At 51.5% G+C, this 25,674-nt stretch overlaps 23 non-coding genes and 1 pseudogene across 23 annotated transcripts; all 24 read left to right on the top strand.

Moving 5' to 3' along the window:
• Positions 1-928: 928 nt before the first annotated feature.
• LOC141310864 (U2 spliceosomal RNA) lies at positions 929-1,119 on the top strand. Its single transcript, XR_012348342.1, has one exon. It is a non-coding gene; the product is annotated as a U2 spliceosomal RNA (small nuclear RNA).
• A 366-nt stretch (positions 1,120-1,485) lies between these two features.
• On the top strand, positions 1,486-1,649 carry LOC141310643 (U1 spliceosomal RNA). The gene has a single exon (XR_012348122.1). It is a non-coding gene; the product is annotated as a U1 spliceosomal RNA (small nuclear RNA).
• Positions 1,650-2,600: 951 nt separating this feature from the next.
• On the top strand, positions 2,601-2,791 carry LOC141310958 (U2 spliceosomal RNA). Its single transcript, XR_012348433.1, has one exon. It is a non-coding gene; the product is annotated as a U2 spliceosomal RNA (small nuclear RNA).
• A 366-nt stretch (positions 2,792-3,157) lies between these two features.
• On the top strand, positions 3,158-3,321 carry LOC141310644 (U1 spliceosomal RNA). Its single transcript, XR_012348123.1, has one exon. It is a non-coding gene; the product is annotated as a U1 spliceosomal RNA (small nuclear RNA).
• Positions 3,322-4,272: 951 nt separating this feature from the next.
• Positions 4,273-4,463, top strand: LOC141310960 (U2 spliceosomal RNA). Its single transcript, XR_012348435.1, has one exon. It is a non-coding gene; the product is annotated as a U2 spliceosomal RNA (small nuclear RNA).
• Positions 4,464-4,829: 366 nt separating this feature from the next.
• Positions 4,830-4,993, top strand: LOC141310645 (U1 spliceosomal RNA). The gene has a single exon (XR_012348124.1). It is a non-coding gene; the product is annotated as a U1 spliceosomal RNA (small nuclear RNA).
• Positions 4,994-11,479: 6,486 nt separating this feature from the next.
• LOC141310997 (U2 spliceosomal RNA) lies at positions 11,480-11,655 on the top strand (annotated as a pseudogene).
• A 366-nt stretch (positions 11,656-12,021) lies between these two features.
• Positions 12,022-12,185, top strand: LOC141310647 (U1 spliceosomal RNA). Its single transcript, XR_012348125.1, has one exon. It is a non-coding gene; the product is annotated as a U1 spliceosomal RNA (small nuclear RNA).
• A 951-nt stretch (positions 12,186-13,136) lies between these two features.
• On the top strand, positions 13,137-13,327 carry LOC141310961 (U2 spliceosomal RNA). Its single transcript, XR_012348436.1, has one exon. It is a non-coding gene; the product is annotated as a U2 spliceosomal RNA (small nuclear RNA).
• Positions 13,328-13,693: 366 nt separating this feature from the next.
• LOC141310648 (U1 spliceosomal RNA) lies at positions 13,694-13,857 on the top strand. Its single transcript, XR_012348126.1, has one exon. It is a non-coding gene; the product is annotated as a U1 spliceosomal RNA (small nuclear RNA).
• A 951-nt stretch (positions 13,858-14,808) lies between these two features.
• Positions 14,809-14,999, top strand: LOC141310865 (U2 spliceosomal RNA). Its single transcript, XR_012348343.1, has one exon. It is a non-coding gene; the product is annotated as a U2 spliceosomal RNA (small nuclear RNA).
• A 366-nt stretch (positions 15,000-15,365) lies between these two features.
• On the top strand, positions 15,366-15,529 carry LOC141310649 (U1 spliceosomal RNA). Its single transcript, XR_012348127.1, has one exon. It is a non-coding gene; the product is annotated as a U1 spliceosomal RNA (small nuclear RNA).
• Positions 15,530-16,480: 951 nt separating this feature from the next.
• Positions 16,481-16,671, top strand: LOC141310866 (U2 spliceosomal RNA). The gene has a single exon (XR_012348344.1). It is a non-coding gene; the product is annotated as a U2 spliceosomal RNA (small nuclear RNA).
• Positions 16,672-17,037: 366 nt separating this feature from the next.
• On the top strand, positions 17,038-17,201 carry LOC141310651 (U1 spliceosomal RNA). Its single transcript, XR_012348129.1, has one exon. It is a non-coding gene; the product is annotated as a U1 spliceosomal RNA (small nuclear RNA).
• A 951-nt stretch (positions 17,202-18,152) lies between these two features.
• LOC141310868 (U2 spliceosomal RNA) lies at positions 18,153-18,343 on the top strand. The gene has a single exon (XR_012348345.1). It is a non-coding gene; the product is annotated as a U2 spliceosomal RNA (small nuclear RNA).
• Positions 18,344-18,709: 366 nt separating this feature from the next.
• LOC141310652 (U1 spliceosomal RNA) lies at positions 18,710-18,873 on the top strand. Its single transcript, XR_012348131.1, has one exon. It is a non-coding gene; the product is annotated as a U1 spliceosomal RNA (small nuclear RNA).
• Positions 18,874-19,824: 951 nt separating this feature from the next.
• On the top strand, positions 19,825-20,015 carry LOC141310869 (U2 spliceosomal RNA). The gene has a single exon (XR_012348346.1). It is a non-coding gene; the product is annotated as a U2 spliceosomal RNA (small nuclear RNA).
• Positions 20,016-20,381: 366 nt separating this feature from the next.
• LOC141310653 (U1 spliceosomal RNA) lies at positions 20,382-20,545 on the top strand. Its single transcript, XR_012348132.1, has one exon. It is a non-coding gene; the product is annotated as a U1 spliceosomal RNA (small nuclear RNA).
• Positions 20,546-21,496: 951 nt separating this feature from the next.
• LOC141310870 (U2 spliceosomal RNA) lies at positions 21,497-21,687 on the top strand. The gene has a single exon (XR_012348347.1). It is a non-coding gene; the product is annotated as a U2 spliceosomal RNA (small nuclear RNA).
• Positions 21,688-22,053: 366 nt separating this feature from the next.
• On the top strand, positions 22,054-22,217 carry LOC141310654 (U1 spliceosomal RNA). Its single transcript, XR_012348133.1, has one exon. It is a non-coding gene; the product is annotated as a U1 spliceosomal RNA (small nuclear RNA).
• A 951-nt stretch (positions 22,218-23,168) lies between these two features.
• Positions 23,169-23,359, top strand: LOC141310872 (U2 spliceosomal RNA). Its single transcript, XR_012348349.1, has one exon. It is a non-coding gene; the product is annotated as a U2 spliceosomal RNA (small nuclear RNA).
• A 366-nt stretch (positions 23,360-23,725) lies between these two features.
• Positions 23,726-23,889, top strand: LOC141310655 (U1 spliceosomal RNA). The gene has a single exon (XR_012348134.1). It is a non-coding gene; the product is annotated as a U1 spliceosomal RNA (small nuclear RNA).
• Positions 23,890-24,840: 951 nt separating this feature from the next.
• LOC141310873 (U2 spliceosomal RNA) lies at positions 24,841-25,031 on the top strand. The gene has a single exon (XR_012348351.1). It is a non-coding gene; the product is annotated as a U2 spliceosomal RNA (small nuclear RNA).
• A 366-nt stretch (positions 25,032-25,397) lies between these two features.
• On the top strand, positions 25,398-25,561 carry LOC141310656 (U1 spliceosomal RNA). The gene has a single exon (XR_012348135.1). It is a non-coding gene; the product is annotated as a U1 spliceosomal RNA (small nuclear RNA).
• The last annotated feature ends 113 nt before the right edge of the window (positions 25,562-25,674 follow it).

Below are 25,674 nucleotides of genomic sequence, written 5' to 3' on the forward strand. Positions count from 1 at the left end.
ATGTTTTTGTTGGGTTTTTGTCTCTTTTTTCGTTTGTTTGTTTGTTTTGCTGTGGTTTGGTCTTTATCTCTTTTTTTTCCTGGATGATCAATGGTTTAGAGAGTTGTTCAGAGTGAGGAGGTCTGTCACCTGGTGTGTGTGTGTGTGTTGTGCGTGAAAACAAAGTCACTCGCGGTCTTGAAAGATCGCCCCCTGGGGGGCGTTTCAGTTCAAATTTCTCACAGACCTCGCTTTTTGTTTGGACTAAGCGTTGCGTAGCTGTAGCTGTTTGCGTGTTTGTTTGGCTGTCCTTTTTGTATCCTTTTCCTATTTTTTTTGACCTTACAGCGCCACCAAGTGGCCAGTCGCAGCGCCCCTTTACACCTGACCACAGACCGAGCCCCTGCACAGGTGTGCCGATTTGGGTGAACCGATCTCATTCCTTGCGGGAGTTATAGCCATTTTAGCAAACTCGGCCACACGACCTTCCAACGTTTTGGGGTCCCCTCGCCAGGGTGAATGGAAATTTCCGGGTTTTTTGGATCATTATTGACAGTCAGACTCCAGGGAATCTTTCTGCACTGCTCCGGGTCGGACTGGGCCAAATGCCTAGCGCTGGTTTGCAAAAGTAGGTTTTCGACGAAATCCAAAATAGCCGAAAATTTCGTCAGTGCGACGAGCGAATCCGAGGCCTGCTTCTCGTCCGGCTCGAGCCAAGGATTCCGATGACACGAGGCACGTGGCTCTGCGACAAACCGTTTGGGAGTTACGAGCGATGCCGTACTCTCCATCGCTGCAGCGCCACCGCCCGGCCGATCGGGGCGAGGCTCGGTGACGTTGCGGGCGGGGGTGGGTACTGCCGTCCCCCGACGTTTCAGGGCTCTGCGACCGCCCGCGGCCGAGGTGGCCGCCGCTGTTTCCGGCTTCCTCCCCGCCGCCTCACAACGGCATCGCTTCTCGGCCTTTTGGCTAAGATCAAGTGTAGTATCTGTTCTTATCAGTTTAATATCTGATACGTCCCCTACCCGGGGACTGCATATTAAATTGATTTTTGGATCAGGGAGCTGGAGCCGGGGCTTGCTCCGTCCACTCCATGCATCGGCCTGGTATTGCAGTGTTTCCAGGAACGGTGCGCTTTCCCTATTTTTGTGTCTAATAGCAGAGCCGGTGACGTCGGGTTCAAAGCCGTGCTTCCCGTTTCTTGAGGTCTCCCCACCCGGCACGCCCATCTGAAGTCTTTGGAGTCTTCTGATAATGAGGTGGGGTAAAAACTCTGGGCTAATAAATAGAACACAAGAACGCTCAAACGACGTGATGTTACACACTTCTGTGCAGCGGGTGGCGCGATGCACCTAAAAGTTGTTTGCGATCCGCCATTAAGCAAGAGAAGAAGAAGACGCTTGGTCAACGCAGGGCACCCGCCCTTCCTTTGCTTGGGATGGGGGTCACCGTTGATAAGGATGGTAGACAGGGAAGCGGTTCCTCTGACAGGCGGCCTAAAGCTTCATACTTACCTGGCAGGGGAGACACCATGATCAAGAAGGTGGTTCACCCAGGGCGAGGCTCGTCCATTGCACTCCGGCCGTGCTGACCCCTGCGAATTCCCCAAATGTGGGAATCTCGACTGCATAATTTATGGTAGTGGGGGACTGCGTTCGCGCTCTCCCCTGGATTTGTTGGTTTGAAAAGGCAGATGTTTTTGTTGGGTTTTTGTCTCTTTTTTCGTTTGTTTGTTTGTTTTGCTGTGGTTTGGTCTTTATCTCTTTTTTTTCCTGGATGATCAATGGTTTAGAGAGTTGTTCAGAGTGAGGAGGTCTGTCACCTGGTGTGTGTGTGTGTGTTGTGCGTGAAAACAAAGTCACTCGCGGTCTTGAAAGATCGCCCCCTGGGGGGCGTTTCAGTTCAAATTTCTCACAGACCTCGCTTTTTGTTTGGACTAAGCGTTGCGTAGCTGTAGCTGTTTGCGTGTTTGTTTGGCTGTCCTTTTTGTATCCTTTTCCTATTTTTTTTGACCTTACAGCGCCACCAAGTGGCCAGTCGCAGCGCCCCTTTACACCTGACCACAGACCGAGCCCCTGCACAGGTGTGCCGATTTGGGTGAACCGATCTCATTCCTTGCGGGAGTTATAGCCATTTTAGCAAACTCGGCCACACGACCTTCCAACGTTTTGGGGTCCCCTCGCCAGGGTGAATGGAAATTTCCGGGTTTTTTGGATCATTATTGACAGTCAGACTCCAGGGAATCTTTCTGCACTGCTCCGGGTCGGACTGGGCCAAATGCCTAGCGCTGGTTTGCAAAAGTAGGTTTTCGACGAAATCCAAAATAGCCGAAAATTTCGTCAGTGCGACGAGCGAATCCGAGGCCTGCTTCTCGTCCGGCTCGAGCCAAGGATTCCGATGACACGAGGCACGTGGCTCTGCGACAAACCGTTTGGGAGTTACGAGCGATGCCGTACTCTCCATCGCTGCAGCGCCACCGCCCGGCCGATCGGGGCGAGGCTCGGTGACGTTGCGGGCGGGGGTGGGTACTGCCGTCCCCCGACGTTTCAGGGCTCTGCGACCGCCCGCGGCCGAGGTGGCCGCCGCTGTTTCCGGCTTCCTCCCCGCCGCCTCACAACGGCATCGCTTCTCGGCCTTTTGGCTAAGATCAAGTGTAGTATCTGTTCTTATCAGTTTGATATCTGATACGTCCCCTACCCGGGGACTGCATATTAAATTGATTTTTGGATCAGGGAGCTGGAGCCGGGGCTTGCTCCGTCCACTCCATGCATCGGCCTGGTATTGCAGTGTTTCCAGGAACGGTGCGCTTTCCCTATTTTTGTGTCTAATAGCAGAGCCGGTGACGTCGGGTTCAAAGCCGTGCTTCCCGTTTCTTGAGGTCTCCCCACCCGGCACGCCCATCTGAAGTCTTTGGAGTCTTCTGATAATGAGGTGGGGTAAAAACTCTGGGCTAATAAATAGAACACAAGAACGCTCAAACGACGTGATGTTACACACTTCTGTGCAGCGGGCGGCGCGATGCACCTAAAAGTTGTTTGCGATCCGCCATTAAGCAAGAGAAGAAGAAGACGCTTGGTCAACGCAGGGCACCCGCCCTTCCTTTGCTTGGGATGGGGGTCACCGTTGATAAGGATGGTAGACAGGGAAGCGGTTCCTCTGACAGGCGGCCTAAAGCTTCATACTTACCTGGCAGGGGAGACACCATGATCAAGAAGGTGGTTCACCCAGGGCGAGGCTCGTCCATTGCACTCCGGCCGTGCTGACCCCTGCGAATTCCCCAAATGTGGGAATCTCGACTGCATAATTTATGGTAGTGGGGGACTGCGTTCGCGCTCTCCCCTGGATTTGTTGGTTTGAAAAGGCAGATGTTTTTGTTGGGTTTTTGTCTCTTTTTTCGTTTGTTTGTTTGTTTTGCTGTGGTTTGGTCTTTATCTCTTTTTTTTCCTGGATGATCAATGGTTTAGAGAGTTGTTCAGAGTGAGGAGGTCTGTCACCTGGTGTGTGTGTGTGTGTTGTGCGTGAAAACAAAGTCACTCGCGGTCTTGAAAGATCGCCCCCTGGGGGGCGTTTCAGTTCAAATTTCTCACAGACCTCGCTTTTTGTTTGGACTAAGCGTTGCGTAGCTGTAGCTGTTTGCGTGTTTGTTTGGCTGTCCTTTTTGTATCCTTTTCCTATTTTTTTTGACCTTACAGCGCCACCAAGTGGCCAGTCGCAGCGCCCCTTTACACCTGACCACAGACCGAGCCCCTGCACAGGTGTGCCGATTTGGGTGAACCGATCTCATTCCTTGCGGGAGTTATAGCCATTTTAGCAAACTCGGCCACACGACCTTCCAACGTTTTGGGGTCCCCTCGCCAGGGTGAATGGAAATTTCCGGGTTTTTTGGATCATTATTGACAGTCAGACTCCAGGGAATCTTTCTGCACTGCTCCGGGTCGGACTGGGCCAAATGCCTAGCGCTGGTTTGCAAAAGTAGGTTTTCGACGAAATCCAAAATAGCCGAAAATTTCGTCAGTGCGACGAGCGAATCCGAGGCCTGCTTCTCGTCCGGCTCGAGCCAAGGATTCCGATGACACGAGGCACGTGGCTCTGCGACAAACCGTTTGGGAGTTACGAGCGATGCCGTACTCTCCATCGCTGCAGCGCCACCGCCCGGCCGATCGGGGCGAGGCTCGGTGACGTTGCGGGCGGGGGTGGGTACTGCCGTCCCCCGACGTTTCAGGGCTCTGCGACCGCCCGCGGCCGAGGTGGCCGCCGCTGTTTCCGGCTTCCTCCCCGCCGCCTCACAACGGCATCGCTTCTCGGCCTTTTGGCTAAGATCAAGTGTAGTATCTGTTCTTATCAGTTTGATATCTGATACGTCCCCTACCCGGGGACTGCATATTAAATTGATTTTTGGATCAGGGAGCTGGAGCCGGGGCTTGCTCCGTCCACTCCATGCATCGGCCTGGTATTGCAGTGTTTCCAGGAACGGTGCGCTTTCCCTATTTTTGTGTCTAATAGCAGAGCCGGTGACGTCGGGTTCAAAGCCGTGCTTCCCGTTTCTTGAGGTCTCCCCACCCGGCACGCCCATCTGAAGTCTTTGGAGTCTTCTGATAATGAGGTGGGGTAAAAACTCTGGGCTAATAAATAGAACACAAGAACGCTCAAACGACGTGATGTTACACACTTCTGTGCAGCGGGCGGCGCGATGCACCTAAAAGTTGTTTGCGATCCGCCATTAAGCAAGAGAAGAAGAAGACGCTTGGTCAACGCAGGGCACCCGCCCTTCCTTTGCTTGGGATGGGGGTCACCGTTGATAAGGATGGTAGACAGGGAAGCGGTTCCTCTGACAGGCGGCCTAAAGCTTCATACTTACCTGGCAGGGGAGACACCATGATCAAGAAGGTGGTTCACCCAGGGCGAGGCTCGTCCATTGCACTCCGGCCGTGCTGACCCCTGCGAATTCCCCAAATGTGGGAATCTCGACTGCATAATTTATGGTAGTGGGGGACTGCGTTCGCGCTCTCCCCTGGATTTGTTGGTTTGAAAAGGCAGATGTTTTTGTTGGGTTTTTGTCTCTTTTTTCGTTTGTTTGTTTGTTTTGCTGTGGTTTGGTCTTTATCTCTTTTTTTTCCTGGATGATCAATGGTTTAGAGAGTTGTTCAGAGTGAGGAGGTCTGTCACCTGGTGTGTGTGTGTGTGTTGTGCGTGAAAACAAAGTCACTCGCGGTCTTGAAAGATCGCCCCCTGGGGGGCGTTTCAGTTCAAATTTCTCACAGACCTCGCTTTTTGTTTGGACTAAGCGTTGCGTAGCTGTAGCTGTTTGCGTGTTTGTTTGGCTGTCCTTTTTGTATCCTTTTCCTATTTTTTTTGACCTTACAGCGCCACCAAGTGGCCAGTCGCAGCGCCCCTTTACACCTGACCACAGACCGAGCCCCTGCACAGGTGTGCCGATTTGGGTGAACCGATCTCATTCCTTGCGGGAGTTATAGCCATTTTAGCAAACTCGGCCACACGACCTTCCAACGTTTTGGGGTCCCCTCGCCAGGGTGAATGGAAATTTCCGGGTTTTTTGGATCATTATTGACAGTCAGACTCCAGGGAATCTTTCTGCACTGCTCCGGGTCGGACTGGGCCAAATGCCTAGCGCTGGTTTGCAAAAGTAGGTTTTCGACGAAATCCAAAATAGCCGAAAATTTCGTCAGTGCGACGAGCGAATCCGAGGCCTGCTTCTCGTCCGGCTCGAGCCAAGGATTCCGATGACACGAGGCACGTGGCTCTGCGACAAACCGTTTGGGAGTTACGAGCGATGCCGTACTCTCCATCGCTGCAGCGCCACCGCCCGGCCGATCGGGGCGAGGCTCGGTGACGTTGCGGGCGGGGGTGGGTACTGCCGTCCCCCGACGTTTCAGGGCTCTGCGACCGCCCGCGGCCGAGGTGGCCGCCGCTGTTTCCGGCTTCCTCCCCGCCGCCTCACAACGGCATCGCTTCTCGGCCTTTTGGCTAAGATCTAGTGTCTGGTCAGACGGCAGTGACAGCGATCGCCTCTTGCGGGACCTTTTGGGCCTGTGTGTGGCTTGTCACACAGCGCCCCCATCCTTCAGGAGGTACAGAGACAAGCGGCTTTTACTCGGCGACGACCCGTTTTCTCGGGGGAATCTTCTTGTTTTAAGGTAAGGTGTTTTAACTTATTTATTGTGTAATTTATTGTTTGCTTTTAGCCGCAACGTGCTAGTGGTGCCTCCGCCATGTCGGCTGCTCGTGCCGGCGTGAGGAGGCACCACAGCGTGCGTTTTAACTTCAAGAAAAAAGAGGATGGCACTCTCCTGAGTATGTCCAGGTTGGACTTCTCTAGGAAGTACATCCAACAGCTATTGGAATTCAAGGCGATGGAAATTAACTGTTTGATGACTCTGCCCCTGAATCGTGGATTTGATGTAAGTTTTGCATCTGCTTCTTTGCTGAACACTTTCTGGTCTCGGTTTGAAATATGTAAAGCCAATTTCTCCATGTTCACAGTGGAAAAACTGACTGACAATTCACTGAAAGTGGTGATTGTTAGGATGTTTAATGAAACTGTGAGTGGGGAGGACATAGCGGTGTGGTTGGCAAGATATTGCTCTGTTCGAGGACAACCAGTCAAGGTTTTAGATGAGGATGGCATCTGGAGCTGTGCGTGGAGAGTGCCCATCAAACAATGGGCAGATCCCAACAGCTACCATGGCCTGAGTCACATACCTTCTATGATTGTGTTGGGTGAGAACAGAGGCTACATTCACTATCAAGGGATGCCCAAGCTTTGTCGCAAGTGTGGCAAACTTGGACATCTTGCTGAGGCATGTCAGGAAGTAGTGTGCAGGAAGTGCAGAGAAATTGGGCACACTTTTGAAGAGTGTCAAAATGGCAGAAAGTGCAACCTCTGTGGTGAATTAACCCATCTCTACAGAGATTGCCCTAAAAGTTTTGCCAACAAACTGAAAGGCAACAAAATGGCCGCCCCACCGGAACAGCAAACTAACGAGGAGGCGGGTCCTGAGGTTTTGGCGGGAGATTCAAATCTCCCGCCAACCTCAGGGATTGGACAGGAAGGAGGAAGTGGGGCGGCCACAGGGGCGGAGTCAAACGAACAGAGGGAGGAAGCCACTCCCCAACAAGAGGAAAATGGAGGCGAAATGGAGGAGGAAGAGGAGGAAACGGCTTCCTCCCTAAAAACCGTCTCGGAGGCTAGTAGTGGGAGTGAAAACGATTGTTCACTCCCAAGTGCTCAAGTGCAAAAGAGACCCGCGGGATCTCCTCTGTTTGAAACAGAGGAGAAAAAAGCTAGGGCAGCACAACGACTTGATAGTTCTGGTTCAGAAGATCAAGAACGTATGTGGCCCCTAGAGTCCCCAAATGAGGTGTCTTTTTTGCACTTCAAGCTAAAAACATCGTCACCAAAGGAGCTACAAGAGGGTCTCTCTGTAGCACCTGAGGGGTCGAGCACTTTCTCTCTTGATCCCAGTTCCTCTGGGAAAAAGAAAGGGAAAGTGAAACAAGACTTAATATGATTTTAATTGTATTTTTGTAGTCTTTTGTATTGTTTCTTTTAAAATGTCTTATACCGCCCTTTTAACCATACTGCTCATGGCTCTCACCATCTCCACAATTAATGTGAGAAGTGTGAAGAGCAATGTGAGAGCACAGAGCATTTTATCCTACCTAAAAATTTTAAAGTCAGATGTGTTTTTATTACAAGAATGTGGTTTGCCTTTTTTATCAACTTACAGGAAATGGGAAGAAATGTGGACCCTAAGGCCTTCCATTTGGAGTGGGTCCAATTTTAACAAAAACGACGGTGTTGCCATTTTAATAAACAACCCCAATATCTTGGTGAAGGGCAGCACTGTGGTGAGGGATGGGCGGGCAATTTTAGCAAATCTGACTTTTTTAGGTAAGGATTTTAATGTTTTAAATGTGTATGGTTTTACAGAGAAAAATGACAGGTATGAGCTTTTAGAAGACCTGCAACCCCACATGCTAGGTAGGGCTCCCCTAGTGGTAGCAGGGGATTTTAATTGTGTTTTATCTAAAACTGACAGGAAGAGGGTAGGTGATGATTTTAAGGTTGATAAGACATCGGTTTTATTACAGAGTTTAGTCCGAGATTTTAGGTTAGTTGACTGTTTTAAAAAAATGCATCAAAGAGAGGAGGGCTTCACCTGGTTCAGTGGTGATGGCACCAAAGCCTCTCGAATCGACTACCTTTTTACAAGAGACTGCCCGCCAACCGATGCTACATTGACCCCACTCTTCTTTTCAGATCACTTAATGCTATCTTGCACCCTTTCACTCCCCACTGGTGTGACTGTAGGTGGAGGGCTGTGGAAACTGAACTGTTCCCTGTTAGAGGACGAGAAGTTAGTCAGTGAATACAGGGAGCAGTTCAGCCAATGGCAGACCCTCCAAGACTTTTACGACTCACGTGCACAGTGGTGGGACATGGTAAAGGAAAGGACAAGACAGTTTTTTAGAAAGGCAGGGAAACAGAAAAAGAACAGGGAAAAGAGACGCATGATGGGGTTGCAAAAAAGACTACAAAGATATTTTAATCTTTTAAACGATGGTTTTGATTTTAGCGTAGAGATTGCAGAGGTCAAAAAAGAGATGTCAGTTTTATCCAGTATCCTAAGTAAAGGCGTCATTTTAAGAAGCAAAGAAAGAGAAATAGAAGAAGGTGAAAAGTGTACACGATATTTTTTTAAAAAGATAATAACAAAGGGAGGGGCAATATCCATGGTTAAGGTAGGAGGGAGGGAGGCATCTACAACAGAAGAGATTTTAAAGAATGTAGAACACTTTTATGAGGTTTTATACAGTAAAAAAGATGTACACGAAGACACCATGAGAGAAGTTTTAAATTTTTTAAACAAGAAAGTCAATAGCCAAAATAAGCTTTTATCCCAAGATTTTAACGTTTTAGAAATGTATAAAGCTCTTAAAGGTTTTAAAAGGGGGAGGTCCCCAGGAGCAGATGGACTCCCCCTAGAGTTTTATCTTGAGTTTTGGGATATTTTAGCACACGAGTTGTTGGCTGTTTTTAATGACTTTGAGACGCTTGACACATTACCAGACAGCTTTAGGATAGGGATAGTTTCATTACTGCACAAAAAAGGGGACAGGACTGACCTAAAAAACTGGAGACCAATTACACTTCTAAATGTGGACTGCAAGATTTTTAGCAAACTTTTAGCAACACGTATGTCGACTGTTTTAGAGGACGTGATCCACCCAGATCAAGCGTGTGCTGTGCCTGGAAGAAAGATAACAGACAGCCTAGTGCTGATTAGAGACGCCATCTGTTATGCGAGAGACAGAAATTTTCGGCTTGCAGTTCTAAATTTAGATTTTGAAAAAGCATTTGACAGAGTCTCGCACCAGTTCCTTTTTCAGGTACTGCAAAAAATGGGTTTTCCAGAAAGGTTTATAGCCTGGGTGGGACTGCTGTACAAGGGCCTAGTCAGCAAAATCCTTGTAAATGGGCATCTTTCCAAAGCTGTAAACATCCACAGCGGTGTCCGTCAGGGATGTCCTTTATCTCCTCTTCTGTATGTGGCCTGCATCGAGCCACTGGCACAGATCTTGAGAAGGGATAAATGGATCAAAGGACTAGACGTTCCTGGGACGGGAGGACTGACGGCGACCTGTGTTTTATACATGGATGATGTAACTCTTTTAGCCACGGACGTTTTATCTATACGAAGAGCAATGGACTTGACTGACTGGTACGGTCGGGCCTCGGGCGCCAAGCTGAACAGAAGTAAGTCCGAGGCCCAGCTCTTCGGGCCGTGGGACGGAGTAGACACAGGGAAACTGGACGTGAATTTTAAGGACACAAATTTTAAGATTTTAGGGGTTAAATTTGACAAAGAGGGAGGGGGACGGGAGAACTGGACTGACATGTTAGGGAAAGTTAGACAAAAACTGGGTTTTTGGGGACTAAGACAGATGACGTTTGAAGGCAAGGTTTTAATTTTTAAATCTGTGATTTTAACTCTGATTTTACTTGTCTGCTCTGTTTTTAGTCCCCCACGAAGTTTCCTGGCAGAACTGGAGAGGGCGGTGTTTTACTTCCTGTGGGGGTCCAAGTGGGAGCGCTTAAAGAGAGAAATCATCAAGAAGAGACCAGCAAATGGTGGAAAAGGCCTCCCAGACCCCCTCCTGTTTTTAGGCAGCCGTTTCACCGCCCTGCATTTTAAATATGCCATGACCCCATCCAAAGAAAACAAAACAGCTGCGATGACACGATTTTGGATGGGGTCGTACCTGAGGACTCTGAAGATTTTACCTGTCGATTTAAAACGCCCAGTGTCTTTTAACTTGCCCAATGAGTACAGTTTTATTAAAAAGTTTTTAAAGAAATACCTTTTAGAGAATCAAGAAGTCACTATTTTAACTAACCACAGGCATCTTGTCTCTCTTGTGCAGGACCGGGTACCGGTGAGTCCAGTTCCAGGCCTCACATTATGTGAGGCCAAAAAAGTTTGGAGGAACGCCTCTCACCCCGCTCTCCAGAACAGGCACAAGGACTTAGCGTGGATGGTGGCTCATGAGATCCTCCCGGTCAGGGCGGTTATGCACTCCAGAGGCATGGCCAAAAATCCGATATGCCCACGGTCCGGATGCAACTCCCCGGAGACCGTGCGGCATCTGCTCTGGGAGTGCGGCGCTGCAAGGGACCTGTGGGCCAAGACCGGCCCCCTGTATTTCCCGTGCCTACCAGCAGGTGGGGCCCAGATAGGGTACCAGCTCGCCATCCTTGGGGTGGGCCGGGGCTTGAAGGACATGACAGCACAGGAATTTACCTCGCTCTGGCTCACCCTTAACGTCATCAAGGATGCCATCTGGGCCACCAGAAATCTGCTGGTGGGGAAGCGCGTTACGGTACCCCTCCATGCATGCGAGCTAAAGGTAACATCAATGCTGCAGGGGTACCGGGCGACGATATTCGGACGAGGGGGCCGGGGTCGCACGGGGAGGGTCCCGGCCGCCACCGTCCCTGGCCGCCCGTAGATGCACCCTCACCACTCTGGCTACGGGAACAGCGGGCCAGCGGGCCGGAGGAGAGGGGATCTCCGCTGAGCCCAGGCAATAACATCGCACTGGCCTGTTCTGGAGAGTGGGGTGATGACAATGCTTGATAAGGACTCACCCCCGGTCTTACACAAGAGATGACTTTTAAGGACTTTTAATTGTTGGTTTTATTGTGTTTTGTTGCATAAGATGCTTGTGGTCATTTTAAATCTGTATTTCATTTTATTTATTTTTTAACACACACACATTTTACCACACACAACGACATGGACTTTTAAAACAAGCAAACACAATGGTTTTAAAAGAATATTTTGCTCTGGTTTTTTATCAAGATTGTATTTCCTTTTAAACCATGTGTATTTATTCTATTTATTCATGCTTGTTTTTAAAATGTGTATTAAAAGAAAAAATGTATGTGTAAAATAATTATTTGAAAATGGTGACAATAAAACATTTTCGAAAGAAAAAAAATCTGTTCTTATCAGTTTAATATCTGATACGTCCCCTACCCGGGGACTGCATATTAAATTGATTTTTGGATCAGGGAGCTGGAGCCGGGGCTTGCTCCGTCCACTCCATGCATCGGCCTGGTATTGCAGTGTTTCCAGGAACGGTGCGCTTTCCCTATTTTTGTGTCTAATAGCAGAGCCGGTGACGTCGGGTTCAAAGCCGTGCTTCCCGTTTCTTGAGGTCTCCCCACCCGGCACGCCCATCTGAAGTCTTTGGAGTCTTCTGATAATGAGGTGGGGTAAAAACTCTGGGCTAATAAATAGAACACAAGAACGCTCAAACGACGTGATGTTACACACTTCTGTGCAGCGGGTGGCGCGATGCACCTAAAAGTTGTTTGCGATCCGCCATTAAGCAAGAGAAGAAGAAGACGCTTGGTCAACGCAGGGCACCCGCCCTTCCTTTGCTTGGGATGGGGGTCACCGTTGATAAGGATGGTAGACAGGGAAGCGGTTCCTCTGACAGGCGGCCTAAAGCTTCATACTTACCTGGCAGGGGAGACACCATGATCAAGAAGGTGGTTCACCCAGGGCGAGGCTCGTCCATTGCACTCCGGCCGTGCTGACCCCTGCGAATTCCCCAAATGTGGGAATCTCGACTGCATAATTTATGGTAGTGGGGGACTGCGTTCGCGCTCTCCCCTGGATTTGTTGGTTTGAAAAGGCAGATGTTTTTGTTGGGTTTTTGTCTCTTTTTTCGTTTGTTTGTTTGTTTTGCTGTGGTTTGGTCTTTATCTCTTTTTTTTCCTGGATGATCAATGGTTTAGAGAGTTGTTCAGAGTGAGGAGGTCTGTCACCTGGTGTGTGTGTGTGTGTTGTGCGTGAAAACAAAGTCACTCGCGGTCTTGAAAGATCGCCCCCTGGGGGGCGTTTCAGTTCAAATTTCTCACAGACCTCGCTTTTTGTTTGGACTAAGCGTTGCGTAGCTGTAGCTGTTTGCGTGTTTGTTTGGCTGTCCTTTTTGTATCCTTTTCCTATTTTTTTTGACCTTACAGCGCCACCAAGTGGCCAGTCGCAGCGCCCCTTTACACCTGACCACAGACCGAGCCCCTGCACAGGTGTGCCGATTTGGGTGAACCGATCTCATTCCTTGCGGGAGTTATAGCCATTTTAGCAAACTCGGCCACACGACCTTCCAACGTTTTGGGGTCCCCTCGCCAGGGTGAATGGAAATTTCCGGGTTTTTTGGATCATTATTGACAGTCAGACTCCAGGGAATCTTTCTGCACTGCTCCGGGTCGGACTGGGCCAAATGCCTAGCGCTGGTTTGCAAAAGTAGGTTTTCGACGAAATCCAAAATAGCCGAAAATTTCGTCAGTGCGACGAGCGAATCCGAGGCCTGCTTCTCGTCCGGCTCGAGCCAAGGATTCCGATGACACGAGGCACGTGGCTCTGCGACAAACCGTTTGGGAGTTACGAGCGATGCCGTACTCTCCATCGCTGCAGCGCCACCGCCCGGCCGATCGGGGCGAGGCTCGGTGACGTTGCGGGCGGGGGTGGGTACTGCCGTCCCCCGACGTTTCAGGGCTCTGCGACCGCCCGCGGCCGAGGTGGCCGCCGCTGTTTCCGGCTTCCTCCCCGCCGCCTCACAACGGCATCGCTTCTCGGCCTTTTGGCTAAGATCAAGTGTAGTATCTGTTCTTATCAGTTTGATATCTGATACGTCCCCTACCCGGGGACTGCATATTAAATTGATTTTTGGATCAGGGAGCTGGAGCCGGGGCTTGCTCCGTCCACTCCATGCATCGGCCTGGTATTGCAGTGTTTCCAGGAACGGTGCGCTTTCCCTATTTTTGTGTCTAATAGCAGAGCCGGTGACGTCGGGTTCAAAGCCGTGCTTCCCGTTTCTTGAGGTCTCCCCACCCGGCACGCCCATCTGAAGTCTTTGGAGTCTTCTGATAATGAGGTGGGGTAAAAACTCTGGGCTAATAAATAGAACACAAGAACGCTCAAACGACGTGATGTTACACACTTCTGTGCAGCGGGCGGCGCGATGCACCTAAAAGTTGTTTGCGATCCGCCATTAAGCAAGAGAAGAAGAAGACGCTTGGTCAACGCAGGGCACCCGCCCTTCCTTTGCTTGGGATGGGGGTCACCGTTGATAAGGATGGTAGACAGGGAAGCGGTTCCTCTGACAGGCGGCCTAAAGCTTCATACTTACCTGGCAGGGGAGACACCATGATCAAGAAGGTGGTTCACCCAGGGCGAGGCTCGTCCATTGCACTCCGGCCGTGCTGACCCCTGCGAATTCCCCAAATGTGGGAATCTCGACTGCATAATTTATGGTAGTGGGGGACTGCGTTCGCGCTCTCCCCTGGATTTGTTGGTTTGAAAAGGCAGATGTTTTTGTTGGGTTTTTGTCTCTTTTTTCGTTTGTTTGTTTGTTTTGCTGTGGTTTGGTCTTTATCTCTTTTTTTTCCTGGATGATCAATGGTTTAGAGAGTTGTTCAGAGTGAGGAGGTCTGTCACCTGGTGTGTGTGTGTGTGTTGTGCGTGAAAACAAAGTCACTCGCGGTCTTGAAAGATCGCCCCCTGGGGGGCGTTTCAGTTCAAATTTCTCACAGACCTCGCTTTTTGTTTGGACTAAGCGTTGCGTAGCTGTAGCTGTTTGCGTGTTTGTTTGGCTGTCCTTTTTGTATCCTTTTCCTATTTTTTTTGACCTTACAGCGCCACCAAGTGGCCAGTCGCAGCGCCCCTTTACACCTGACCACAGACCGAGCCCCTGCACAGGTGTGCCGATTTGGGTGAACCGATCTCATTCCTTGCGGGAGTTATAGCCATTTTAGCAAACTCGGCCACACGACCTTCCAACGTTTTGGGGTCCCCTCGCCAGGGTGAATGGAAATTTCCGGGTTTTTTGGATCATTATTGACAGTCAGACTCCAGGGAATCTTTCTGCACTGCTCCGGGTCGGACTGGGCCAAATGCCTAGCGCTGGTTTGCAAAAGTAGGTTTTCGACGAAATCCAAAATAGCCGAAAATTTCGTCAGTGCGACGAGCGAATCCGAGGCCTGCTTCTCGTCCGGCTCGAGCCAAGGATTCCGATGACACGAGGCACGTGGCTCTGCGACAAACCGTTTGGGAGTTACGAGCGATGCCGTACTCTCCATCGCTGCAGCGCCACCGCCCGGCCGATCGGGGCGAGGCTCGGTGACGTTGCGGGCGGGGGTGGGTACTGCCGTCCCCCGACGTTTCAGGGCTCTGCGACCGCCCGCGGCCGAGGTGGCCGCCGCTGTTTCCGGCTTCCTCCCCGCCGCCTCACAACGGCATCGCTTCTCGGCCTTTTGGCTAAGATCAAGTGTAGTATCTGTTCTTATCAGTTTAATATCTGATACGTCCCCTACCCGGGGACTGCATATTAAATTGATTTTTGGATCAGGGAGCTGGAGCCGGGGCTTGCTCCGTCCACTCCATGCATCGGCCTGGTATTGCAGTGTTTCCAGGAACGGTGCGCTTTCCCTATTTTTGTGTCTAATAGCAGAGCCGGTGACGTCGGGTTCAAAGCCGTGCTTCCCGTTTCTTGAGGTCTCCCCACCCGGCACGCCCATCTGAAGTCTTTGGAGTCTTCTGATAATGAGGTGGGGTAAAAACTCTGGGCTAATAAATAGAACACAAGAACGCTCAAACGACGTGATGTTACACACTTCTGTGCAGCGGGTGGCGCGATGCACCTAAAAGTTGTTTGCGATCCGCCATTAAGCAAGAGAAGAAGAAGACGCTTGGTCAACGCAGGGCACCCGCCCTTCCTTTGCTTGGGATGGGGGTCACCGTTGATAAGGATGGTAGACAGGGAAGCGGTTCCTCTGACAGGCGGCCTAAAGCTTCATACTTACCTGGCAGGGGAGACACCATGATCAAGAAGGTGGTTCACCCAGGGCGAGGCTCGTCCATTGCACTCCGGCCGTGCTGACCCCTGCGAATTCCCCAAATGTGGGAATCTCGACTGCATAATTTATGGTAGTGGGGGACTGCGTTCGCGCTCTCCCCTGGATTTGTTGGTTTGAAAAGGCAGATGTTTTTGTTGGGTTTTTGTCTCTTTTTTCGTTTGTTTGTTTGTTTTGCTGTGGTTTGGTCTTTATCTCTTTTTTTTCCTGGATGATCAATGGTTTAGAGAGTTGTTCAGAGTGAGGAGGTCTGTCACCTGGTGTGTGTGTGTGTGTTGTGCGTGAAAACAAAGTCACTCGCGGTCTTGAAAGATCGCCCCCTGGGGGGCGTTTCAGTTCAAATTTCTCACAGACCTCGCTTTTTGTTTGGACTAAGCGTTGCGTAGCTGTAGCTGTTTGCGTGTTTGTTTGGCTGTCCTTTTTGTATCCTTTTCCTATTTTTTTTGACCTTACAGCGCCACCAAGTGGCCAGTCGCAGCGCCCCTTTACACCTGACCACAGACCGAGCCCCTGCACAGGTGTGCCGATTTGGGTGAACCGATCTCATTCCTTGCGGGAGTTATAGCCATTTTAGCAAACTCGGCCACACGACCTTCCAACGTTTTGGGGTCCCCTCGCCAGGGTGAATGGAAATTTCCGGGTTTTTTGGATCATTATTGACAGTCAGACTCCAGGGAATCTTTCTGCACTGCTCCGGGTCGGACTGGGCCAAATGCCTAGCGCTGGTTTGCAAAAGTAGGTTTTCGACGAAATCCAAAATAGACGAAAATTTCGTCAGTGCGACGAGCGAATCCGAGGACTGCTTCTCGTCCGGCTCGAGCCAAGGATTCCGATGACACGAGGCACGTGGCTCTGCGACAAACCGTTTGGGAGTTACGAGCGATGCCGTACTCTCCATCGCTGCAGCGCCACCGCCCGGCCGATCGGGGCGAGGCTCGGTGACGTTGCGGGCGGGGGTGGGTACTGCCGTCCCCCGACGTTTCAGGGCTCTGCGACCGCCCGCGGCCGAGGTGGCCGCCGCTGTTTCCGGCTTCCTCCCCGCCGCCTCACAACGGCATCGCTTCTCGGCCTTTTGGCTAAGATCAAGTGTAGTATCTGTTCTTATCAGTTTAATATCTGATACGTCCCCTACCCGGGGACTGCATATTAAATTGATTTTTGGATCAGGGAGCTGGAGCCGGGGCTTGCTCCGTCCACTCCATGCATCGGCCTGGTATTGCAGTGTTTCCAGGAACGGTGCGCTTTCCCTATTTTTGTGTCTAATAGCAGAGCCGGTGACGTCGGGTTCAAAGCCGTGCTTCCCGTTTCTTGAGGTCTCCCCACCCGGCACGCCCATCTGAAGTCTTTGGAGTCTTCTGATAATGAGGTGGGGTAAAAACTCTGGGCTAATAAATAGAACACAAGAACGCTCAAACGACGTGATGTTACACACTTCTGTGCAGCGGGTGGCGCGATGCACCTAAAAGTTGTTTGCGATCCGCCATTAAGCAAGAGAAGAAGAAGACGCTTGGTCAACGCAGGGCACCCGCCCTTCCTTTGCTTGGGATGGGGGTCACCGTTGATAAGGATGGTAGACAGGGAAGCGGTTCCTCTGACAGGCGGCCTAAAGCTTCATACTTACCTGGCAGGGGAGACACCATGATCAAGAAGGTGGTTCACCCAGGGCGAGGCTCGTCCATTGCACTCCGGCCGTGCTGACCCCTGCGAATTCCCCAAATGTGGGAATCTCGACTGCATAATTTATGGTAGTGGGGGACTGCGTTCGCGCTCTCCCCTGGATTTGTTGGTTTGAAAAGGCAGATGTTTTTGTTGGGTTTTTGTCTCTTTTTTCGTTTGTTTGTTTGTTTTGCTGTGGTTTGGTCTTTATCTCTTTTTTTTCCTGGATGATCAATGGTTTAGAGAGTTGTTCAGAGTGAGGAGGTCTGTCACCTGGTGTGTGTGTGTGTGTTGTGCGTGAAAACAAAGTCACTCGCGGTCTTGAAAGATCGCCCCCTGGGGGGCGTTTCAGTTCAAATTTCTCACAGACCTCGCTTTTTGTTTGGACTAAGCGTTGCGTAGCTGTAGCTGTTTGCGTGTTTGTTTGGCTGTCCTTTTTGTATCCTTTTCCTATTTTTTTTGACCTTACAGCGCCACCAAGTGGCCAGTCGCAGCGCCCCTTTACACCTGACCACAGACCGAGCCCCTGCACAGGTGTGCCGATTTGGGTGAACCGATCTCATTCCTTGCGGGAGTTATAGCCATTTTAGCAAACTCGGCCACACGACCTTCCAACGTTTTGGGGTCCCCTCGCCAGGGTGAATGGAAATTTCCGGGTTTTTTGGATCATTATTGACAGTCAGACTCCAGGGAATCTTTCTGCACTGCTCCGGGTCGGACTGGGCCAAATGCCTAGCGCTGGTTTGCAAAAGTAGGTTTTCGACGAAATCCAAAATAGCCGAAAATTTCGTCAGTGCGACGAGCGAATCCGAGGCCTGCTTCTCGTCCGGCTCGAGCCAAGGATTCCGATGACACGAGGCACGTGGCTCTGCGACAAACCGTTTGGGAGTTACGAGCGATGCCGTACTCTCCATCGCTGCAGCGCCACCGCCCGGCCGATCGGGGCGAGGCTCGGTGACGTTGCGGGCGGGGGTGGGTACTGCCGTCCCCCGACGTTTCAGGGCTCTGCGACCGCCCGCGGCCGAGGTGGCCGCCGCTGTTTCCGGCTTCCTCCCCGCCGCCTCACAACGGCATCGCTTCTCGGCCTTTTGGCTAAGATCAAGTGTAGTATCTGTTCTTATCAGTTTAATATCTGATACGTCCCCTACCCGGGGACTGCATATTAAATTGATTTTTGGATCAGGGAGCTGGAGCCGGGGCTTGCTCCGTCCACTCCATGCATCGGCCTGGTATTGCAGTGTTTCCAGGAACGGTGCGCTTTCCCTATTTTTGTGTCTAATAGCAGAGCCGGTGACGTCGGGTTCAAAGCCGTGCTTCCCGTTTCTTGAGGTCTCCCCACCCGGCACGCCCATCTGAAGTCTTTGGAGTCTTCTGATAATGAGGTGGGGTAAAAACTCTGGGCTAATAAATAGAACACAAGAACGCTCAAACGACGTGATGTTACACACTTCTGTGCAGCGGGTGGCGCGATGCACCTAAAAGTTGTTTGCGATCCGCCATTAAGCAAGAGAAGAAGAAGACGCTTGGTCAACGCAGGGCACCCGCCCTTCCTTTGCTTGGGATGGGGGTCACCGTTGATAAGGATGGTAGACAGGGAAGCGGTTCCTCTGACAGGCGGCCTAAAGCTTCATACTTACCTGGCAGGGGAGACACCATGATCAAGAAGGTGGTTCACCCAGGGCGAGGCTCGTCCATTGCACTCCGGCCGTGCTGACCCCTGCGAATTCCCCAAATGTGGGAATCTCGACTGCATAATTTATGGTAGTGGGGGACTGCGTTCGCGCTCTCCCCTGGATTTGTTGGTTTGAAAAGGCAGATGTTTTTGTTGGGTTTTTGTCTCTTTTTTCGTTTGTTTGTTTGTTTTGCTGTGGTTTGGTCTTTATCTCTTTTTTTTCCTGGATGATCAATGGTTTAGAGAGTTGTTCAGAGTGAGGAGGTCTGTCACCTGGTGTGTGTGTGTGTGTTGTGCGTGAAAACAAAGTCACTCGCGGTCTTGAAAGATCGCCCCCTGGGGGGCGTTTCAGTTCAAATTTCTCACAGACCTCGCTTTTTGTTTGGACTAAGCGTTGCGTAGCTGTAGCTGTTTGCGTGTTTGTTTGGCTGTCCTTTTTGTATCCTTTTCCTATTTTTTTTGACCTTACAGCGCCACCAAGTGGCCAGTCGCAGCGCCCCTTTACACCTGACCACAGACCGAGCCCCTGCACAGGTGTGCCGATTTGGGTGAACCGATCTCATTCCTTGCGGGAGTTATAGCCATTTTAGCAAACTCGGCCACACGACCTTCCAACGTTTTGGGGTCCCCTCGCCAGGGTGAATGGAAATTTCCGGGTTTTTTGGATCATTATTGACAGTCAGACTCCAGGGAATCTTTCTGCACTGCTCCGGGTCGGACTGGGCCAAATGCCTAGCGCTGGTTTGCAAAAGTAGGTTTTCGACGAAATCCAAAATAGCCGAAAATTTCGTCAGTGCGACGAGCGAATCCGAGGCCTGCTTCTCGTCCGGCTCGAGCCAAGGATTCCGATGACACGAGGCACGTGGCTCTGCGACAAACCGTTTGGGAGTTACGAGCGATGCCGTACTCTCCATCGCTGCAGCGCCACCGCCCGGCCGATCGGGGCGAGGCTCGGTGACGTTGCGGGCGGGGGTGGGTACTGCCGTCCCCCGACGTTTCAGGGCTCTGCGACCGCCCGCGGCCGAGGTGGCCGCCGCTGTTTCCGGCTTCCTCCCCGCCGCCTCACAACGGCATCGCTTCTCGGCCTTTTGGCTAAGATCAAGTGTAGTATCTGTTCTTATCAGTTTAATATCTGATACGTCCCCTACCCGGGGACTGCATATTAAATTGATTTTTGGATCAGGGAGCTGGAGCCGGGGCTTGCTCCGTCCACTCCATGCATCGGCCTGGTATTGCAGTGTTTCCAGGAACGGTGCGCTTTCCCTATTTTTGTGTCTAATAGCAGAGCCGGTGACGTCGGGTTCAAAGCCGTGCTTCCCGTTTCTTGAGGTCTCCCCACCCGGCACGCCCATCTGAAGTCTTTGGAGTCTTCTGATAATGAGGTGGGGTAAAAACTCTGGGCTAATAAATAGAACACAAGAACGCTCAAACGACGTGATGTTACACACTTCTGTGCAGCGGGTGGCGCGATGCACCTAAAAGTTGTTTGCGATCCGCCATTAAGCAAGAGAAGAAGAAGACGCTTGGTCAACGCAGGGCACCCGCCCTTCCTTTGCTTGGGATGGGGGTCACCGTTGATAAGGATGGTAGACAGGGAAGCGGTTCCTCTGACAGGCGGCCTAAAGCTTCATACTTACCTGGCAGGGGAGACACCATGATCAAGAAGGTGGTTCACCCAGGGCGAGGCTCGTCCATTGCACTCCGGCCGTGCTGACCCCTGCGAATTCCCCAAATGTGGGAATCTCGACTGCATAATTTATGGTAGTGGGGGACTGCGTTCGCGCTCTCCCCTGGATTTGTTGGTTTGAAAAGGCAGATGTTTTTGTTGGGTTTTTGTCTCTTTTTTCGTTTGTTTGTTTGTTTTGCTGTGGTTTGGTCTTTATCTCTTTTTTTTCCTGGATGATCAATGGTTTAGAGAGTTGTTCAGAGTGAGGAGGTCTGTCACCTGGTGTGTGTGTGTGTGTTGTGCGTGAAAACAAAGTCACTCGCGGTCTTGAAAGATCGCCCCCTGGGGGGCGTTTCAGTTCAAATTTCTCACAGACCTCGCTTTTTGTTTGGACTAAGCGTTGCGTAGCTGTAGCTGTTTGCGTGTTTGTTTGGCTGTCCTTTTTGTATCCTTTTCCTATTTTTTTTGACCTTACAGCGCCACCAAGTGGCCAGTCGCAGCGCCCCTTTACACCTGACCACAGACCGAGCCCCTGCACAGGTGTGCCGATTTGGGTGAACCGATCTCATTCCTTGCGGGAGTTATAGCCATTTTAGCAAACTCGGCCACACGACCTTCCAACGTTTTGGGGTCCCCTCGCCAGGGTGAATGGAAATTTCCGGGTTTTTTGGATCATTATTGACAGTCAGACTCCAGGGAATCTTTCTGCACTGCTCCGGGTCGGACTGGGCCAAATGCCTAGCGCTGGTTTGCAAAAGTAGGTTTTCGACGAAATCCAAAATAGACGAAAATTTCGTCAGTGCGACGAGCGAATCCGAGGACTGCTTCTCGTCCGGCTCGAGCCAAGGATTCCGATGACACGAGGCACGTGGCTCTGCGACAAACCGTTTGGGAGTTACGAGCGATGCCGTACTCTCCATCGCTGCAGCGCCACCGCCCGGCCGATCGGGGCGAGGCTCGGTGACGTTGCGGGCGGGGGTGGGTACTGCCGTCCCCCGACGTTTCAGGGCTCTGCGACCGCCCGCGGCCGAGGTGGCCGCCGCTGTTTCCGGCTTCCTCCCCGCCGCCTCACAACGGCATCGCTTCTCGGCCTTTTGGCTAAGATCAAGTGTAGTATCTGTTCTTATCAGTTTAATATCTGATACGTCCCCTACCCGGGGACTGCATATTAAATTGATTTTTGGATCAGGGAGCTGGAGCCGGGGCTTGCTCCGTCCACTCCATGCATCGGCCTGGTATTGCAGTGTTTCCAGGAACGGTGCGCTTTCCCTATTTTTGTGTCTAATAGCAGAGCCGGTGACGTCGGGTTCAAAGCCGTGCTTCCCGTTTCTTGAGGTCTCCCCACCCGGCACGCCCATCTGAAGTCTTTGGAGTCTTCTGATAATGAGGTGGGGTAAAAACTCTGGGCTAATAAATAGAACACAAGAACGCTCAAACGACGTGATGTTACACACTTCTGTGCAGCGGGTGGCGCGATGCACCTAAAAGTTGTTTGCGATCCGCCATTAAGCAAGAGAAGAAGAAGACGCTTGGTCAACGCAGGGCACCCGCCCTTCCTTTGCTTGGGATGGGGGTCACCGTTGATAAGGATGGTAGACAGGGAAGCGGTTCCTCTGACAGGCGGCCTAAAGCTTCATACTTACCTGGCAGGGGAGACACCATGATCAAGAAGGTGGTTCACCCAGGGCGAGGCTCGTCCATTGCACTCCGGCCGTGCTGACCCCTGCGAATTCCCCAAATGTGGGAATCTCGACTGCATAATTTATGGTAGTGGGGGACTGCGTTCGCGCTCTCCCCTGGATTTGTTGGTTTGAAAAGGCAGATGTTTTTGTTGGGTTTTTGTCTCTTTTTTCGTTTGTTTGTTTGTTTTGCTGTGGTTTGGTCTTTATCTCTTTTTTTTCCTGGATGATCAATGGTTTAGAGAGTTGTTCAGAGTGAGGAGGTCTGTCACCTGGTGTGTGTGTGTGTGTTGTGCGTGAAAACAAAGTCACTCGCGGTCTTGAAAGATCGCCCCCTGGGGGGCGTTTCAGTTCAAATTTCTCACAGACCTCGCTTTTTGTTTGGACTAAGCGTTGCGTAGCTGTAGCTGTTTGCGTGTTTGTTTGGCTGTCCTTTTTGTATCCTTTTCCTATTTTTTTTGACCTTACAGCGCCACCAAGTGGCCAGTCGCAGCGCCCCTTTACACCTGACCACAGACCGAGCCCCTGCACAGGTGTGCCGATTTGGGTGAACCGATCTCATTCCTTGCGGGAGTTATAGCCATTTTAGCAAACTCGGCCACACGACCTTCCAACGTTTTGGGGTCCCCTCGCCAGGGTGAATGGAAATTTCCGGGTTTTTTGGATCATTATTGACAGTCAGACTCCAGGGAATCTTTCTGCACTGCTCCGGGTCGGACTGGGCCAAATGCCTAGCGCTGGTTTGCAAAAGTAGGTTTTCGACGAAATCCAAAATAGCCGAAAATTTCGTCAGTGCGACGAGCGAATCCGAGGCCTGCTTCTCGTCCGGCTCGAGCCAAGGATTCCGATGACACGAGGCACGTGGCTCTGCGACAAACCGTTTGGGAGTTACGAGCGATGCCGTACTCTCCATCGCTGCAGCGCCACCGCCCGGCCGATCGGGGCGAGGCTCGGTGACGTTGCGGGCGGGGGTGGGTACTGCCGTCCCCCGACGTTTCAGGGCTCTGCGACCGCCCGCGGCCGAGGTGGCCGCCGCTGTTTCCGGCTTCCTCCCCGCCGCCTCACAACGGCATCGCTTCTCGGCCTTTTGGCTAAGATCAAGTGTAGTATCTGTTCTTATCAGTTTAATATCTGATACGTCCCCTACCCGGGGACTGCATATTAAATTGATTTTTGGATCAGGGAGCTGGAGCCGGGGCTTGCTCCGTCCACTCCATGCATCGGCCTGGTATTGCAGTGTTTCCAGGAACGGTGCGCTTTCCCTATTTTTGTGTCTAATAGCAGAGCCGGTGACGTCGGGTTCAAAGCCGTGCTTCCCGTTTCTTGAGGTCTCCCCACCCGGCACGCCCATCTGAAGTCTTTGGAGTCTTCTGATAATGAGGTGGGGTAAAAACTCTGGGCTAATAAATAGAACACAAGAACGCTCAAACGACGTGATGTTACACACTTCTGTGCAGCGGGTGGCGCGATGCACCTAAAAGTTGTTTGCGATCCGCCATTAAGCAAGAGAAGAAGAAGACGCTTGGTCAACGCAGGGCACCCGCCCTTCCTTTGCTTGGGATGGGGGTCACCGTTGATAAGGATGGTAGACAGGGAAGCGGTTCCTCTGACAGGCGGCCTAAAGCTTCATACTTACCTGGCAGGGGAGACACCATGATCAAGAAGGTGGTTCACCCAGGGCGAGGCTCGTCCATTGCACTCCGGCCGTGCTGACCCCTGCGAATTCCCCAAATGTGGGAATCTCGACTGCATAATTTATGGTAGTGGGGGACTGCGTTCGCGCTCTCCCCTGGATTTGTTGGTTTGAAAAGGCAGATGTTTTTGTTGGGTTTTTGTCTCTTTTTTCGTTTGTTTGTTTGTTTTGCTGTGGTTTGGTCTTTATCTCTTTTTTTTCCTGGATGATCAATGGTTTAGAGAGTTGTTCAGAGTGAGGAGGTCTGTCACCTGGTGTGTGTGTGTGTGTTGTGCGTGAAAACAAAGTCACTCGCGGTCTTGAAAGATCGCCCCCTGGGGGGCGTTTCAGTTCAAATTTCTCACAGACCTCGCTTTTTGTTTGGACTAAGCGTTGCGTAGCTGTAGCTGTTTGCGTGTTTGTTTGGCTGTCCTTTTTGTATCCTTTTCCTATTTTTTTTGACCTTACAGCGCCACCAAGTGGCCAGTCGCAGCGCCCCTTTACACCTGACCACAGACCGAGCCCCTGCACAGGTGTGCCGATTTGGGTGAACCGATCTCATTCCTTGCGGGAGTTATAGCCATTTTAGCAAACTCGGCCACACGACCTTCCAACGTTTTGGGGTCCCCTCGCCAGGGTGAATGGAAATTTCCGGGTTTTTTGGATCATTATTGACAGTCAGACTCCAGGGAATCTTTCTGCACTGCTCCGGGTCGGACTGGGCCAAATGCCTAGCGCTGGTTTGCAAAAGTAGGTTTTCGACGAAATCCAAAATAGACGAAAATTTCGTCAGTGCGACGAGCGAATCCGAGGACTGCTTCTCGTCCGGCTCGAGCCAAGGATTCCGATGACACGAGGCACGTGGCTCTGCGACAAACCGTTTGGGAGTTACGAGCGATGCCGTACTCTCCATCGCTGCAGCGCCACCGCCCGGCCGATCGGGGCGAGGCTCGGTGACGTTGCGGGCGGGGGTGGGTACTGCCGTCCCCCGACGTTTCAGGGCTCTGCGACCGCCCGCGGCCGAGGTGGCCGCCGCTGTTTCCGGCTTCCTCCCCGCCGCCTCACAACGGCATCGCTTCTCGGCCTTTTGGCTAAGATCAAGTGTAGTATCTGTTCTTATCAGTTTAATATCTGATACGTCCCCTACCCGGGGACTGCATATTAAATTGATTTTTGGATCAGGGAGCTGGAGCCGGGGCTTGCTCCGTCCACTCCATGCATCGGCCTGGTATTGCAGTGTTTCCAGGAACGGTGCGCTTTCCCTATTTTTGTGTCTAATAGCAGAGCCGGTGACGTCGGGTTCAAAGCCGTGCTTCCCGTTTCTTGAGGTCTCCCCACCCGGCACGCCCATCTGAAGTCTTTGGAGTCTTCTGATAATGAGGTGGGGTAAAAACTCTGGGCTAATAAATAGAACACAAGAACGCTCAAACGACGTGATGTTACACACTTCTGTGCAGCGGGTGGCGCGATGCACCTAAAAGTTGTTTGCGATCCGCCATTAAGCAAGAGAAGAAGAAGACGCTTGGTCAACGCAGGGCACCCGCCCTTCCTTTGCTTGGGATGGGGGTCACCGTTGATAAGGATGGTAGACAGGGAAGCGGTTCCTCTGACAGGCGGCCTAAAGCTTCATACTTACCTGGCAGGGGAGACACCATGATCAAGAAGGTGGTTCACCCAGGGCGAGGCTCGTCCATTGCACTCCGGCCGTGCTGACCCCTGCGAATTCCCCAAATGTGGGAATCTCGACTGCATAATTTATGGTAGTGGGGGACTGCGTTCGCGCTCTCCCCTGGATTTGTTGGTTTGAAAAGGCAGATGTTTTTGTTGGGTTTTTGTCTCTTTTTTCGTTTGTTTGTTTGTTTTGCTGTGGTTTGGTCTTTATCTCTTTTTTTTCCTGGATGATCA

Source organism: Garra rufa, unplaced genomic scaffold (genome assembly GCF_049309525.1).
Source record: "Garra rufa unplaced genomic scaffold, GarRuf1.0 hap1_unplaced_003, whole genome shotgun sequence".
Lineage (NCBI taxonomy): Eukaryota > Metazoa > Chordata > Actinopteri > Cypriniformes > Cyprinidae > Garra > Garra rufa.